The following is a 17,305-nucleotide window of genomic DNA, read 5'->3' on the forward strand; positions in this document are numbered from 1 at the left end:
AACAGCAGGTGATGGTCTTAGTCGCTTTTCTTGTGATAGTAAGACCCCTGTTGGGCATCACTAATGTGAAATGCTGCAAGACTGATTCACTGATTTGTTGGTGGATGGCAGGGGCAGATGGCGGGGAGCTGTACAGGATTGGTCAGAGGGAGGACAAGGCCTCAAGAGGCAGTGTCACCTGTTTAGAGCTGCCCAGGAGAGAGGCCTTGGAGTTGGTGCCTTCCATTGGAGTGCTGGAGGTGGGAGTGCAGTGCAGCCTCTGAGCTGGAATTAGTGTTGCCTCCTCAGTGTTCACTTGGCAGAATACAAGCTGTAAGGTGTTCGACTGTAGACTGCCATAACATTCATGGACTCAGGGGCCTTGTGTGAATGTATTTATGTGTTTGCATGCTGGAGGAACTCAGCAGGCCAGGCAGCATCTATAGAAAAGAGTAATCGATGTTTCAGGCCGAAACCTTTTGGCAGGACTGGAGAAAAAAAGTTAGGGAGTAGATTTAAAAGGTGGGGGGGGGCAGAAGAGATAAACACTAGGTGATAGGTGAAACCTGGGGGGGTGGGGGAGGGTGAAGTAAAGAGCTGGGAAGCTGACTGGAGAAAGAGACAGAAGGTCATGGAAGAAAGAATGTGTTGCGGGGGGGGGGGAGGAGAACCAGAGGGAGGTGATGGGTGGGAAAGGAGATCAGGTGAGAGAGGGAAAAGGGGATGGGAAATGGTGAAGTGGGGGGGCATTACTGGAAGTTTCAGAAATTGATGTTTATGTCATCAAGTTGGAGGCTACCCAAACAGAATCCAAGGTGTTATTCCTCCAAACCAAATATGTCCTCATCGCGACAGTGGAGGAGGCTTATATGTGCTATGTGTGACGTGTTCTGTGTATGACTATTGGTACTGTGTTTTGTACCTTGGCCCTGGAGTAATGCTGCTTTGTTTGGCTGTGTTTATGTATGGTTGAATGACAATTAAAGCTGAACTTAGGCTGGATGGGAAAGAGTTCTCCAGATGTGTTCAGGAAAATGTCCTTAATCAGTAATTACAGAAAAGGGTAAGTCTGGTCCTTGGGTTGAGATTCCAAATTGGAGAAATGCCAATTCTCATGGCACCAGGAAAGGATCTGTCAAGCGTGGATTGGTTCAGGTTGTTTTTTGGCAAATGTGTACTTGGTAAGTGGGAGGCTTTCAAAACAAATTTTGAGAGTATAGAGCTTGTATGTTCTTGTTAGAATAAAAACCAAGAGTAACAGGTTTAAAGAACCTTGGTTTTCAAGAGATATTAAAGCACTTGGTAAGACAAAGGAGGTGCAGAGCATGTGGGAACAAATGGGGTACTTGAGTATAAGAAATACAAGAGAACACTTGAGGAAGAAATCAGGAGGGTTAAAAGAAGGCGAGGTTGCTCGAGAAGACAAGAAAAGGAGAATCTTCAGGGCTTCACAGATACATTAAGCAAAAGGATAGCAAGGGACAAAATTGACCCTCTGGAAAATCAGAACGGTAATCTATGCATGGAGTAAAAGGGATGGGGGAAGATCTTAAAATGATTTTTTTGCATCTGTATTTACTTGGGAGATGGACACAGAGTCTATAGAAGTGAGGCAATGTAACAGCAAGGTCATGAACCCTGTACAGATTACAGAGGAAGGGGTGTTTGCAATCTTGAGGCAAATGAGGATGGATAAATCCCTAATGCCCAACAAGTGTTCCCTTGGACCCTGTGGGAGGCGAGTGTAGAAACTGCAGGTCCCCCCAGTAAAGCATCCTTAGCCACAGATGAGGTGCTGCAGGATTGGAGGATAGCTAATGTTATTCCGCTGTTCAAGAAAGGCTCCAAGAACAAGCCAGGAAATTAAAGGCTTTTAACACAAAACGTCAGAACTGTCCCTTTCCCTCTATAAGTTTGGTCAGACCTTTTGAGTTCCTCAGCATCTTGTATGTTGCTACTGAAAAACGTTATATTGATATCTTGCGATCTCCTCCAAGATCTCACACCCAACTGGGTAAGATAGGCAAGGCCCCTTTTCGAAGTAACTCTTTGTCGGCCATGATATGCCTTCAGCCAATCACATCCTTCCTTTTCCCTTCTGGACTGCATTTTTTCCATTTGTGATGTCAGCTCTGGTTCCAAGCATACATAATGTGTAGATCTTGCAAGGAAATATTTGAACTAAGGACATGTATGAAGCTGGCAATCCCAACATTTCACAAACAAGAGGAAATCTGGAAATCAAAGCAGCACAGACAAAATGCAGGAGGAGCTCAGCAGGTCAGGCAGCATCAATGGAAAAGTGTAAACAGTTGACGTTTCAGGCCGAGACCCTTCATTAGGATTGTTAAATAAAGATGAGAAGTCAGGATAAGAAGGTGGGGAGAGGAAAGGAAGAAGTACAAGGTCGTAGGTGATAGGTGAAACTGGGAGAGGAGGAGGGGGTGAAGTAAAGAGCTGGGAAGTTGATTCGTGAAAGAGATAAAGGACTGGAGAAGGGAGAATCTGATAGGAGAGGACAGAAGACCATGGAAGAAAGAGAAGGGGGAGGAACATCAGAGGGAGGTGATGGGCAGGTAAGGAGATAAGGTGAGAGAGGGAAATAGGAATGGGGAATGGTGAAGGGGGGACAATTACCAGAAGTTCGAGAAATCCTGACATTTCATGTCTAACTTTGATTGCTATTGAAGTGAAGAGGAAATTAATAATGTCTCTGACAATTATTTAACTTTATACTTTATTGTCGCCAAACAACTGATACTAGAACATACAATCATCGTAGCGATATTTGATTCTGCACTTCCTGCTCCCTGGATTACAAATTAATAGTAAATATTAAAAATTTAAATTATAAATCATAAATAGGAAATAGAAAAATGGAAAGTAAGGTAGTGCAAAAAAACCGAGAGACAGGTCCGGATATTTGGAGGGTATGGCCCAGATCCGGATCAGGATCCGTTCAGCAGTCTTATCACAGTTGGAAAGAAGCTGTTCCCAAATCTGGCCGTACGAGTCTTCAAGCTCCTGAGCCTTCTCCCGGAGGGAAGAGGGACGAAAAGTGTGTTGGCTGGGTGGGTCGTGTCCTTGATTATCCTGGCAGCACTGCTCCGACAGCGTGCGGTGTAAAGTGAGTCCGAGGACGGAAGATTGGTTTGTGTGATGTGCTGCACTGTGTTCACGATCTTCTGCAGCTTCTTCCAGTCTTGGACAGACAACTTCCATACCAGGTTGTGATACACCCGAGAAGAATGCTTTCTATGGTGTATCTATAAAAATTAGTGAGGGTTTTAGAGGAGAGGCCAAACTTCTTTAGTTTTCTCAGGAAGTAAAGGCGCTGGTGGGCCTTCTTTGCAATGGACTCTGCTTGGTTGGACCAAGTCAGGTCATTTGTGATATTGACCCCGAGGAACTTCAAGCTTTTGACCTGCTCCACTTGCGCACCACCGATGTAAATTGGGTCGTGCGGTCCGCTACTCCTGAAGTCAACAACCAATTCCTTCGTCTTGCTGACGTTGAGGGATAGGTTATTGTCTTCGCACCATGCCACCAGGTTCTTAATTTCCTCTCTGTACTCAAACTCATCATTACCCGAGATATGGCCTACAATTGTTGTGTCATCAGCAAACTTATATATTGAATCCGATGGAAATTTGGTTACACAATCATGGGTGCACAGTGAGTACAGCAGGGGGCTGAGTACACAGCCTTGTGGGGCACCGGTGCTCAGAGTGATTGTAGAGGAGAGCTTGTCCCCTATTTTTACAGCCTGGGTCCTTTAACCAGTGGGATTTCTCATTTTAATGGCTGCTCAGAGATGCATTTAACTATGACATAATGTCAATAGTGCAAAATTACCGGTTAAAAAATTACAAGAGAAAAATCAATGTAACTATTGGAATTTGCCTATATTTCCTTTAAAAACTGATGTATTGGTGTCTTGACGGGAAAGAATTGATGACACTACTTAAAGGAAATATTCTTTGAACAACACATTACTTTATTTGCACAGAGAATGGTTTGTAAGGTGGTATATTTTCAAAATATTATCTCCTGCTCAGCTGTAAGCAAACTACAGCTCTAGTAATTGATTAATACAACCCACTTTCAAGATTTTGTGCCAGCTATTATCTACTCAATTTTGTTCTAGATGGATCATTGTAAAGGGAATCAAGGCAGACATAGCCAGCTGGTGGTGTAGTGGCATCAGCAAAGGACTTTGAGGTCAGTGGTCCTGGGTTCAAATCCGGGATGGCTCCTTGCAAGCTTCCCATTCATGCTGGGTTGAGCATCGAGCCTGCAACTCGGCCTCGTAAAAAACAGACAAATGCCGAAGAAGTGGCAAGCACAAAGCGCGGAGAGGAATAAAAAAAGAAAGACGTTCATGAATTTCAGGATACTTCAGAAGACACTACATCATCTTTGAAATACAGACACATCAGACCTAAAATTAGGTCTCAAATAGTTGCATTAATGGAGAATGGAATTAATGGAGAAGGAAATGATGTACAGAAATAAAAAGTGACTTTAAAGGACATTAGGTTTGAAGGACAATCATGAACAATGTGAACCATGGTGGTTAATAGCTAGTTGAACAACTCAGGAATGCAAAATAAAATCTCCTGTGGTCAGATTGGATGCTGCTGCTCTCAATAACAGAATAGCTTCTTCCTCAAAAGTGGCCATGCACATTAAGCTTTGTGACTTGGAAACATTAAGCTAATTCAAAGGAAAGCAAGACAGCCAAGAAATGCGAGTCTTAGTTCGTATTTACTTTAAGTGAGGTGCACATGTATCACGTGGGAACGTGGTGACGTATGCAATTTACTTATTTTTACATATAACCTGTAATGATTTAAATGAACAAGAATGCTTCATCAACAAAATATTTACAACATTGCTCAAACACGTCTGAAACATTAAATACACAACAGGGCAGTTGTACAATGACCTATAAAATTTGGAGTGGGATTTCACGTGCAGTTCTTTTAATCCAAGAAGGAATTGTTCGGGGAAAGAAAATCACAGGGAATAAAGGGAAGTTGAACTGCTCCCTTCCCAGAGTGAAGAGGTTGCGTGCAAGAACAAATCTCCCCATTTACAACAAAATCCCTTTGAACACCACGTTCCAATTTCCTGTAAGATTGAGGAAAGCAAGACTCCCCCCACCACCTCCCTCCACTTCTTAATTGCATTTTATAGGAGGACCATTGAGAGCATCCTGACAAGTTGCATCTCCATCTGGTATAGGATCAGCCAAGCATTGGACCAGACGTCCCCTGTGAGAACGACCATGAGGATCATAGGGGTCTCCCTGCCATTCACCGGGGACAGTTAACAGGAGCACGGCATACGCAGGGCCTTTAGTATTATGAAGGATCCCACCCACCCATCCAGCATCCTCTTTGACTTTCTACCATCAGGCAGGAGTCTCCGATGCATAAAGACAAGAACGGTCAGGATGGGAAACAGTTTCTTCCCTCGGGCTATGAGGCTTCTGAACACCCTGCCACATTTGTATTCAAAGTGGCACTGGTTCTGTACAACTCCTCCCTTGGAGGGTCAGACACTCTGAGCCAATAGGCTGGTCCTGGACTTATTTCCATCTGGCATTATTCACATATTATTACTTAATTATTTATGGCTTTATATTACTATATTTATAATCTATTCTTGGTTGGTGCAACTGTAACGAAACCCAATTTCCCTCGGAATCAATAAAGTATGTCTATCTATCCATCTATCTACTTTACCATATTCAATTTATACACTTTAGTTCATTTATGTGTAATCCATCTGTAGATTTCATCCTTACTTTCATAAGTTATTTTCTGTTATGTGAGTTATGTGTACTACTGTGCTTTATACTCTAGTTTGGAGAAACATTGTCTCGTTTGACAGTATACATGTATACAGTTAAATGACAATAAACTTGACTTGAGTTTGTCTTAAAGTTGCAACACTTTTTGACAAGCTTGGAGAGGCCAACATGTTTCCTCTTCTTTGTGAGACTAAAAGTCCTGTAAGGGGCCAACAAATTGGGATGGTAGGCAATTCATTGAAGCATCACTTCCCAATTCCCAACAAATCACTCTGGAACTTTCAACCATGCCAAGAAGTCATTATTTTTCGAGAAATGCAATTCTGGAATTCCCCGCGACTGTTCCTCCTTTCTCTGAATTACATTACTGGGAAGTGTGGCTGAAGTTTTACTTGTGGTGATATAATGCTAGTGGAAAGAGTGAAGATGAACCAGTTCCCACGCAAGAGGCTGAAGATCCCCAAGTCCAGACCAGCTGAGGTAGATAACAAGAGGGTCTACCAGCTTACTCATCCAAAGAATGGCAACAAGAGTTTAGCAAACAAATTTGTTCGGAAGGAATAACAGATAAAAATGGGAATTTGTCAAATATATAAAGATTTTACAATTGAACTTTCTCAGAGGCAACTAATTATAAATTTGAGTGCGTTTGAAACAAATGTCAGGCTTCAGAGTCTGTTGGGATGAACTTGCAGGTCAGGGGATATTAACAACACTGGGCCCACTTTGAGTTTCCACAAGACTTTATAAATCAACAATACTCATTTGTTAGGCGATGACAAGCGGTAATAAAGATCTGAAATTGTTACATCCCGTGGCTTATCTTTCAACTGACAGTGTCACATTGTTGGAAGGAGCTGTATCTAAAAACAAGGGTATCCTTAGCAAAGGACGCACATTCAAACGATCACACGCACCCCTCATCGCACTGAGTCTTAATTATCAATTGAAGAAATTAATTAATATGTCAATATTGCTTCTGCTTTTTTGTCTTACACATGTAACCTTTCCTTTCACTTTAACTCCAGATACAGTACTGTGGAAGTGTTGGGCACATACAATATATATAGCTAGGGGCCTAAGACTTTCGCACATTACTGTAGTAATTTTATGTATTGCACTACTCTGCTGCCACAAAAAAAAACAAATTTCATGTCATATATGAGTGATGATAAACCTGATTCTGATATGGGTCTCTGTTGTGGACCAAGAATGGGAAGGGGCAGGGAGAGGGGAATCAAGGTTGGGAATATAGGAAAAGGGAGAGGGGAGGGAGCGGGAAGCACCAGAGAGACATTCTGTAATGATCAATAACCCAATTATTTGGAATCAAATGACCTTGCCTGGTGTCTCAGGGCTGGGTGTGTCTGCACCCGCGCTACCTCCCACCCTTGGCACTCCATCTCTGCCACCTGTCCCACGCCCCACCCACGACACTTCTCAACATCCTTTGCTCCCGCCAGGTTTACAAACTCGCCCTTAGCTCCAAGCTGACAAATTAAGTGCTGCGCCAAAGTCTTAGTGACCCTGGCTACATACATGTGCCCAAGACCTTTGCACAGTCCTGCATACAAGGACAAGTTACTTCTTGGAGTAAGATTTCAATCATTATGGGAACACATCCTCTCGTTTACTGATAACACACAAGCACCTGTAATAGCACCACACTATTACCAAGAATCTCTATCCTATAGATCAAAAAAAGATACAAAAAGTGGCTGCTCTCTGCAGTAAGCTTATATATATATATCATCTCACTAAATTCCAACTAGTTTGAAGTAATTATACATGTGTGTCCATGTACAAGGCAGAGTTGGCTTCAGTGCAATGCTCAAGCTTAATAAAACTCATCTTCCCACTTGCTGTTCATAGTCTGCTGTTTCTCCTAGTTTACTGGATATATTTGCAGGGAATATTGTCCAATCCTTCCTTCTCTTATCACTTGTGACAGTCTGTTATTCCCACCTCTGCAAATTTTTGCTACCAATGCAATTATGTCAAAAGCAGTCTGAAGGGAAATAATTGATATGAAAATCACCTGAATGGATCTTGGCTGTGAAGAAACACACAGAACAAACCCTTTCAGTGTAGTGTTTTCCTTGACAGATTGGAAATATAAAATATAGCCAAAAAAACCCAGCAATTTATGACTCCAAACGTTGCCCGATTATCTTCTTTATTCTCATAAACAGTGCCTCTTTCACCTCAGGCTGCTGAAGAAGTTTGGTATGCCCCCAAATCCTAAGGACTTTCTACCGGGGCACAATTGAGAACATCCTGACTGGCTGCATCACTGCCTGGTATGGGAACTGCACCTCCCTCAATCGCAGGACTCTGCAGAGTGGTGCGGACAGCCCAGCCCATCTGTAGATGTGAGCTTCCCACTATTCAGGACATTTACAAAGACAGGTGTGTAAAAAGGGCCTGAAGGATTATTGGGGACTCGAGTCACCCCAACTGTTCCAGCTGCTACCATCCAGGAAACGGTACCGCAGCATAAAAGCCAGGACCAACAGGCTCCGGGATAGTTTCTTCCACCAGGACATCAGACTGATGAACTCACGTTGATACAACTGTATTTCTATGTTATATTGACCATCCTGTTGTACATAAATTACTATAAATTGCACATTGACGGAGACATAACATAAAGATTTTTACTCCTCATGTTTTTGAAGGATGCAAGTAATAAAATCAATTCAAATCAATAGGGGTGGGCATTTGCTGTATTTTAACTGTTCTATTCAACAGTTTGATCACTCACTTAAGCCATCAAGTCACCAACCTATACAGCCAAATGCTGTTTCTGTCTTCCTTTCTCATGTCCAAATTTCTCAACATTGTTGGGAAAGTGGGCTATAGATGTACAAATGGCATTACTTTGTGTGCTTGTTATAAATACATTCCCCCCAACTGATAAGAAAGTGAATAAAGCACAGGAGACAGAATATTGGCCCCACAGCAACTCTTTGTGGGTGACTATGCTTTCTGTAGTACCCAGGACACGGTGGCGGAGTGCTTGCACAATGCTTTATAGTTCCAGTGACCTGAGTTCAATTCCCGCTGCTGCCTGCAAAGAGTTTGTATGTTCTCCCCGTGACCGTGTGGGTTTCCTCCGGGTGCTCTGGTTTCCTCGCACAGTCCAAAGATGTACTGGTTGGTAGGTTAATTAGTCATTGTAAATTGTCTCAAAATTAGGCTGGGATTAAATCGAGGGGGGGAAGAGTAGAGAAGAACATATTCTGCACTCATCTTAATAAATAAAATAAAAAAATAAATCCCTTGTTCTCATTGCTAACATCTGGAAGGAGGTATTGTACTGCTGCTGCAAAGACAACAAATTTCACGATATATGCTGGTGATATTATGTGGAAGTCGAATCTGGATAAGGTCACTCAGAGACCGTATAAGTACAAACTCTTTATTCAAAGCACCCGGGGCTTACTCAGTTAGTTGCTCAAACAGGAACAGTCTATGACCGTTCCTGTCCAGTCCACCAACTAGCTCAGAATTCCGCCTACAGAATGGATATAGTCGTTCAGATATCCCCACCCCCCACACATACCAAGCTGGAGTCAGACTTATCTATTGCTTGACAGTACCGAGAGACAAATTACAGAATAGGCATAATGGCCTAATACACAGACAGGCCAGAGTGGTCTTATCTCTGCACATGACTGCACAAAGAAACAAAGACCTTGAAAAATTGTCTAACTCCGAGAAGAAATATAGCTCAGCATGGCTTAGCACATCTGTTGATCATCAGCGGTTTCTTTCAGAAGGAACAGGCTGCTATTGTTTAACTAATGTGTTAACCCTTTTACATACATTATCAATTAAACCTGATTCTGATTCTGTACTACATACAGAACTTCCTTGCTCACCTTGGTCTTTTTCATATGAATAGTCTGTCAGCGGAGAACTCGATAACAAGACAGCGAAAAGGAAAATGGACAGGAAGCAAGTGATGGATGGTAGGGGGAGAGTGAAATGGTGGCCATACCTTCTCTGACTCATCTTTTTCACTCTGCTAAGAGGTGATGAACAGAGCTTAGAATCAGACTGGGACCTCTCTCCTCCAGATCCTCTGTGGTATTCACCAGATTGAGAACAAAGTCAGGCCAGCTACCTTATCTTGCCATTCCTCAATCGACACTGTTGAACTCAGGATACCTGAATATACACTCTTGCTTTGTCTAGATCATACTGAATGACATGGTGAGGGCGGGGGAGAGTCATTGCTTTGCCATTGCTTGGGTGTGGAGGGGACTTTTGGGGTTCTAACATTTTTACTGTCACTCATTCTTTAGGGTACACTTCTGTTTTGGTGGACGTCTGTGAAGAGTAAGAATTTCAGGTTGTACACTGTATACATTCTCTGATATTAAATGGAACTATTGAACTATTAATAGATATCATCCGCAAAAGATAAAGTCCTATTTAGAAGGATCAATTTGACTGCACTATTGCCTAGGTATTTCCATTTATAGTTTTGACTCTTTCTAGAAGAAAAAGATAATCTCATTCCAAACTACGCATCTCCTTTGTTTCCTTAGTAACTCCATTAATCAGACTGGCAGAAGTAACATTGTCATTTCCTCAATTTGAAATTTGACTGGAAGTTTATATGAATCTCTATCAAAACTGTGTTTTTCTTATTAAACTAAGTTTATAAATGCAAAATTTGATAAAGTGTTCCACTGCACTCTGCAGAGATTATGGCAAGGTATAACATTGTGCTCCATTTCGAAATAATAGAAAGAAATTGACTTAAGTATGTTCAAGAGCATATTAAAAAAGGGTCCACTAAAAAAACAATTCAGTACATTAAGTCATAGAAAACTACTGTAAAGAAATAGGCCCTTCAGCCCATCTAGTTCATGCCAACCCATTTAAAGTGCTTACTCCCTGCACCCAGACCATATCCCATCCCATCCATGTACCTATCCAAACTTCTCTCAAACATTGAAATTGAAACATCATTCACTGCTTGCGTTGGCAGCTTGCTCCACACTCACACTGCCCTCGGAGTGAAGAAGGTTCTCCTTCATGCTCCCCTTAAGTGAAAGCAGTTTTTTTAAAAACTGTTTGGAGTCAGCTGTCAGAAACAAGTTATTCTGTTCTGAGAACCGTTTACTGTCATGAGGAAAGGACTACCTAGGTAAAAGGTGACAGACCTACCTAGTTACGAAGTAAATCATCAATGCCCCTTCAATAAAGGTCAACAGGATTGAAGTGGTTGAGGGTTGCAAACTGGACGCAAGTCAACTAGATTTATTTAGGAACTCACATGAAATCCTACAGTGTAAAAAAAAAAGTAGATAGAACAAAAAATAACACAAGAAAAGCAACAGTTAGGTGTGGCAAAGCTTTCATCTGAAAAGCCTCTGGACTGACACAGTGAACAAATAAAATGACCCACAACTTTGTGACCTGTAAAACTGAAAGAAAGGGGATATGTATACTGAGGGAATAAGGAGAGTGGAGACGATGATAGTGTAGTGGTTATATAAAGGCATCCCTTAGTCTTGCGAGCCCACGGATCTGCGCCTGGAAAGTCTTCACTCTCCAGGGCGCAGGCCTGGGCAAGGTTGTATGGAAGACCAGCAGTTGCCCATGCTGCAAGTCTCCCCTCTCCACGACACCAATGTTGTCCAAGGGAAGAGCATTAGGACCCATACAGCTTGGCACCGGTGTCGTCGCAGAGCACTGTGTGATTAAGTGCCTTGCTCAAGGACACAACACGCTGCCTCAGCTGGGGCTTGAACTGACGACCTTCGGATTGCTAGTCGAATGCCTTAACCACTTGGCCACGTGTAGTGGTTATTGTAAAACTATTGCAGTACCAGTGACCCAGGTTCAATCCCTGCCCCTGCCTGGAAGGAGCTTGTGTGTTCTCCCTGTGACTGTGTGCGTTTCCTCTAGGTACTCCAGCAACCCAAATCGCAAGGGCTGGTGGTTTAAATGATCACATGGGTGCCATTGGGCAGCGCAGTAGTTCCAGGTTCAATTCCCGCCACTGCCTGTAAGAAGTTTGTACGTTCTCCCCATGAATGTGTGGGTTTCCTCCAGGTGCTCCGGTTTCCTCCCACAGTCCAAAGACATACCGGTTGCTAGGTTAATTGGTTGCTGTGAATTGTCCTGTGATTATGCTCGGGTTAGATTGGGGGGGGGGGCGGTTTGCTGAGCCAGAAGGGCCTGTTACCACACTGTATCTTGAAATAAAAATAAAGTAAAATGTTAGGTTCTGAAGCAAATATAAGGAACTGTTGGAGGAAAATGCTGCAGGTCAAACAGCATTCCTGGAGGCAAGGGAATTGATTTGTCTGCTGGGAACCGTGGAGGTATTTATCCTGAATACTTTCCACTGACCCAAAATGCCAACCATCTCTTTCCCTCCACTGAGGCTACTGGCTCAATTGTCACACAAGAGGAGATTCCCATTCATAAATTGGTTTCACTCACTTCCTATCCATACTGACCATAAGATACAGGAGCAGAATTAGGCCGTTTGGCCCATCGAGTCTGCTCCACCATTTCATTACGGCCGACCCATTTTCCCTCTCAGTCCCGATCTCCCGCCTTCTCCCCAGATCCTTTCAAAGTTCAAAGTGAAATTTATTGGAGTACATACCTATCACCACATACAACGCTGAGAATCCTTTCTCTGTGGGCCTATTTAGCAAATCTGTAGAACAGTAGCTGTAAACAGGGTCAATGGACAGCAAACTGAGCAAATGCAAATATAAATAAATAGCAAAAGATATATAAGGAGTATGAAATAGCAAGATAAAGAATCCTTAAAGTGAGACCATCGGTGGTGGGAACACCAGAAGTAGAATGAGTGTAGTTATTCCCCTCTGTTCAAAATCCCGATGGTCGAGGGGTAGTAAATGTTCTCGAACTTGCTTGTGTGAGTCCTGAGGCTCTTGTACCTTCTACCTTGCCATTGACCGAGAATCTATCAACCTTTGCTTTATATATACCCAGTGGTGGATGAGTAGAACAAGCAGCATACTCAACTGCATTGGAAATAATAAGAACTAAGCTGAGAGTACTCTGCAGTTCAGGCAGCATCTGTGGGGATGGATTTAGATTGCTGACCATTCATCAGAACTGTGCTGCACATATCCATTGTGGAACAAGTTTATCATAGAGATAAAACGGTCAGGTGATTTCCATCCACATGCGTAGATCAATTGCCTCTGTTCAAAGATGCTTTCTGACCTGTTGAGTATTTAGTGTTTTTTTCACCCATATTTATATCTTCCAGGTTTTTTTGCATCACACTTCAAACTGATGCCAAGTTCACACCTAACAATTTTAAATTTAAACTAATTCCCCACTTACTGGGAACTGAAAACTATTGGGATGAACAGTTAATTTCTTATGGACTGTAGACCATGGTCTCTCTTTTGGAGCTTTGCTGTTGCTGGCAGAGTGGGTGGTGGGAGTGCGGATGCTTTCCGCTAGAATAATTTGGGGGGGGGTTGATGCTGCTTGCATGTGGGAGGGGGGCAGGGGGCTTTTGGGGGTACTTAAGTTTTTTTTTCCGTCATTCATTCTTTGGGGTTTTTCTTCTGTTTCGTGGGTGTCTGTGAAGAGTAAGAATACCAGGTTGTATATTGTATACATTCTGTGATATTAAAAGGAACCAGTATAAAAAAACGCAGAATGAGGCTTCTTCGTAAACTTTCATTTTTTTTTAAAAAGGAATGAATAGAGACGGGCAGCATATAGATTTAGAACTTCCCTAATGTAGAGTAGTCCATAAGGAAATGTCACCACAGCACAAGGTCGCAAGCGTAATTGTGGTCATCATGACCGTTTTGTGAAAGCCTCGACATTGCATTCACCTCTGCGAAATATCTCTAAAAGACCCGTCGATATCGTATAAACACGGTCCTCAATGCTGGTCAAATGGTTGCAAGAAACTGCGCGATTGGGTATCGGTATCAAGCGCCGCTGACGGAGCTGTGCAGTCTCCGTCCACGCCTGTTTCAGGGGAATATTTGCCAAGGCAAAACATTTTCATTTCTTTAAGGAGAAGGGTGGTGGTTGGGGGGGAAAGGACTGACCCTTCCAGAACCTCAGCTGTCTGGAAATTCCCAGAACGATTACCACCCAGCCAGTCCTAGTTTCAGTTTTGACTGAAGAGTTGTAGATAAGGAATGAATTCATTTTCATATTCTCCGTATAAACAGTGGCGAGATCAAATACTGTAATAACTACCTAAAGGCAATCAAAAATCAGGAATCTTCCACGGTGGGGTGCGTTCATTACATGCACGCTGCACAAAAAAAACGCATTGAAAATGCCTCTTAAAAGTGTTAATTAAAATCACGCAGAAACAAAGCACTGGAGCAGAACATTGCAAAACTGAATCGGAAAGGAAGGCAGCGTGTTCCTAGCCTGGCGGACGCCAAATAAATTCCCCCCCCCCCAACGATTTACCATTCAACACAGCAATACACACTCTTCAGGTCAAGCCAATCACATGATTAAAAATCTTAGCGATTATCAGGTAACAACTAGCGATTCTACCAGGAGCTCCAAAAAAATAGTTGGGTCGATTTCTTGTACCGTCGCACTAACGTATAGGAGAGAAAGATTTAAAGCAATACAAAGAAAATCGCTCCTTCCGGGGGTCCTTACAAAAGAAACCTCCACGCCCCGTATTTCTACAATGACTCCAAAATTACTCTACCTAGCTGCCCCAAAGGCGTTTGATTACAGTTTGTTGACTCCTCGTTCTACAATGTTAAATTAAAAGGAACGAGGAACGACGTTGTCCTTGATTCGTAAATTGACACCATTCCGCCTGAAATAACCGAGAGGGGAATTCGAGGAGCAAAATAGTTTACATCTATAGTAGATTTCCTAATCCTGACACATTAATTACGCTGGATGCAATTCTCACAAGTTTAGTATAAAATTATTAATTAAAAAATATGTAGCTGACTTCGCTTACCCGAGTGAGTTAAAATCAAGATGATGGGGGGGGGGATCTTTTATGAACTGAAAAGATATGGGAAGCCGGTCACATCAGAGAGAAAGCAGGAATCCCCCCTTTGCAATTCACACATCGATACCGCGTCATCCTCTGCAAGGTTTTCACTCCTGACACAATGTAGCGGGTACCAAGCTTTACAGTCAGTATCGTCGCCCTGCTGGAGGGGGGGGGAGGCGGGGAAGTGTGTAGCTGCTGCCGGGCGTATTTATCAAAACTTGAGCAGAAAGCGGCTTTGTTTTGTCCCAGTGAGCTTGTGCATGAGCGGACAACGGGCTACTGTTTGCATACAAACCCAACAGGCTCCATCTCCTGCTCGGATCGGAATCACATTGCCTGTCGCCACCCCTACTGTCTGGCGGAGGTGGTAGGGCCCACAACAATGCTCGGTGTATCGCGGATTCGGTGAATGTTGCCAAATACGATACAATGAGCGGAACTGGGATTTTCAACCGAGCTCTCAGCTTCCTGCAACTCACCGAACGCCGCACGTTCAGGGTCCCTTCTTACCAAGCCTCTCTGGGGCGTTCTTCTGCTAACCCGTTCCCTTTGCCGAAAGTTATGACTTTTAATGGAAGACCTCCGGCTCCGTGGCGTGGTTGCTTCCTGCAGATCTTGGGGCTCACTTTTTTTTAAGGTTTACGTATAAATTTGTGCACCCCGACATTCTCTCTTTTTTCTCCTCCAAAATGCTGATAAATATACGTGTCATCTTCATGGGCCATTGGCAGTGACATAAATGGGAAATAGTTTTTTTTGATTTGAACATCAACCTCCATAAGACCTTAAGAAAAAGGAGCAGAATTAGGCCATTTGGCCCATCGAGTCTGCTCCACCATTACATCATGGCTGATCCAATTTCCCTCTCAGCCCCAATCTCTTGCCTTCTCCCGGTATCCCGTCGTGCCCTAACCACTCCAGAATCTATCAACCTCTGCCTTAAGTATATATAATGACTTGGCCTCCACAGCTGTCTGTGGCAAAGAATTCCACAGATTCACCACTGCCTGGCTGAAGAAATTCCTCCTCATTTCCGTTCCAAAAGGATGTCCCTCTATTCGGAGGCAGTGTCCTCTAGTCTTAGACGCTCCCAGCATAGGAAACATCCACGTGCACTCAATCAGGGCCTTTCACCATTCAATAGGTTTCAATGAGGTCACCACTCATTTTTCTGAATTCCAATGAATAGAGGCCCAGAGCCATCAAATGCTCTTCATATCACAAGTCGTTCAATCCTGGAATTATTTTTGTGAACCTTCTTTGAACCCTCTCCAGTTTCAGTACATCCTTTCTCAGATAAGGGGCCAAAAACTGCTCACAATACTCCAAGTGAGGCCTTGCCATTGCCTTATGAAGCCTCAACATTACATCCTTGCTTTTATGTATTCTATGGGTATATAATATTGGTTTAAAGGTGTTTGTAACATCCATCTAATGGGGCTTTGAAATAAAACAACAGCTCTGTTTTCATCAGAGCAGTATGCACTATCCCATCCTATTCAGTTTAATTATATCAGATGGCTGCTGGCAACATTTCCAGAAGAACACGTTCATAATTACCTGAGAAGTGATATCTTCCGTCAACTGACAAGGACAGTCCATCAGCATGAGTAAATGTGGAAAGTGACTGTATGATAAGACAGTGAAGAAATCTGTGCTACAAAAGATGTATCCAGTAAATTACTTGCAACACACATAAAAGTTGCTGGTGAACGCAGCAGGCCAGGCAGCACCTCTTCCTAGAGATGCTGCCTGGCCTGCTGCGTTCACCAGCAACCTTTATGTGTGTTGCTTGGATTTCCAGCATCTGCAGAATTCCTGTTCTTTCCAGTAAATTACTTGACAGTTTAGCATATGTGTGAAGTAAAAGCAGAAAATTGTCCAAGATACCCAACAGGACAGGCAGCAATTTTGCAGGAGAAATTATGAACTCAAAAGTCTGCAGATGTTGAAAATCCAAAACAACACACACACACAATGCTGGAAGAACTCAGCAGGTCAGGCAGCATCTATGGAGGGGAATAAACAGCCAACATTTCTGGCTGAGACCCTTCATCGGGACTGAAAGGAAAGGGGAAGATGACAGAATTTTTTTAAAAAGGTGGGGAGAGGGAAGGAGGCTAGCTGGAAGGTGATTGGTGAAGCCAGGTGGGTGAGAAAGGTCAAGGGCCGGAGAAGAAAGAATCTGATTGGAGAGGAGAGTGGACCACAGGAGAAAGGGACGAAGGAGGGAACATGATAGGCAGGTGAGAAGAGGTAAAAGGTCAGAGTGGGGAATAGAGGAGGAGGGGAGGAGAGGAAATTTTTTTAACTGGAAAGAAAAATTGATGCTTGTGCCGTCAGGTTGGTGGCTACCCAGACAGACTATAAGGGGTTTATCCTCCATCCTGAGGGGAGTCTGATCTTGGCAGAAGAAGAGACTAAGACCGGCATGTCAGAATAGGAATGGGAATCAGAATTAAAATATTTGGCCACAGGGAAGTTCCGCCTTTGGCGGA

The 17,305-nt window shown here is 43.1% G+C and overlaps 1 protein-coding gene across 2 annotated transcripts in view; it reads right to left on the reverse strand.

Moving 5' to 3' along the window:
* The window catches only part of LOC134338785 (cAMP-dependent protein kinase inhibitor alpha-like), a 174,257-nt gene extending 159,284 nt beyond the window's left edge, over window positions 1-14,973 (reverse strand). The window contains exon 1 of one of the 2 annotated variants that reach the window (XM_063034846.1): window positions 14,769-14,973. The gene's annotated coding sequence lies outside the window, so the exon portion shown is untranslated. The remainder of the gene's footprint in view (window positions 1-14,768) is intronic. The other variant, XM_063034844.1, reaches the window with a different exon arrangement.
* Between the last annotated feature and the right edge of the window lie 2,332 nt (window positions 14,974-17,305).

Source organism: Mobula hypostoma, chromosome 28, assembly GCF_963921235.1.
Source record: "Mobula hypostoma chromosome 28, sMobHyp1.1, whole genome shotgun sequence".
NCBI lineage: Eukaryota > Metazoa > Chordata > Chondrichthyes > Myliobatiformes > Myliobatidae > Mobula > Mobula hypostoma.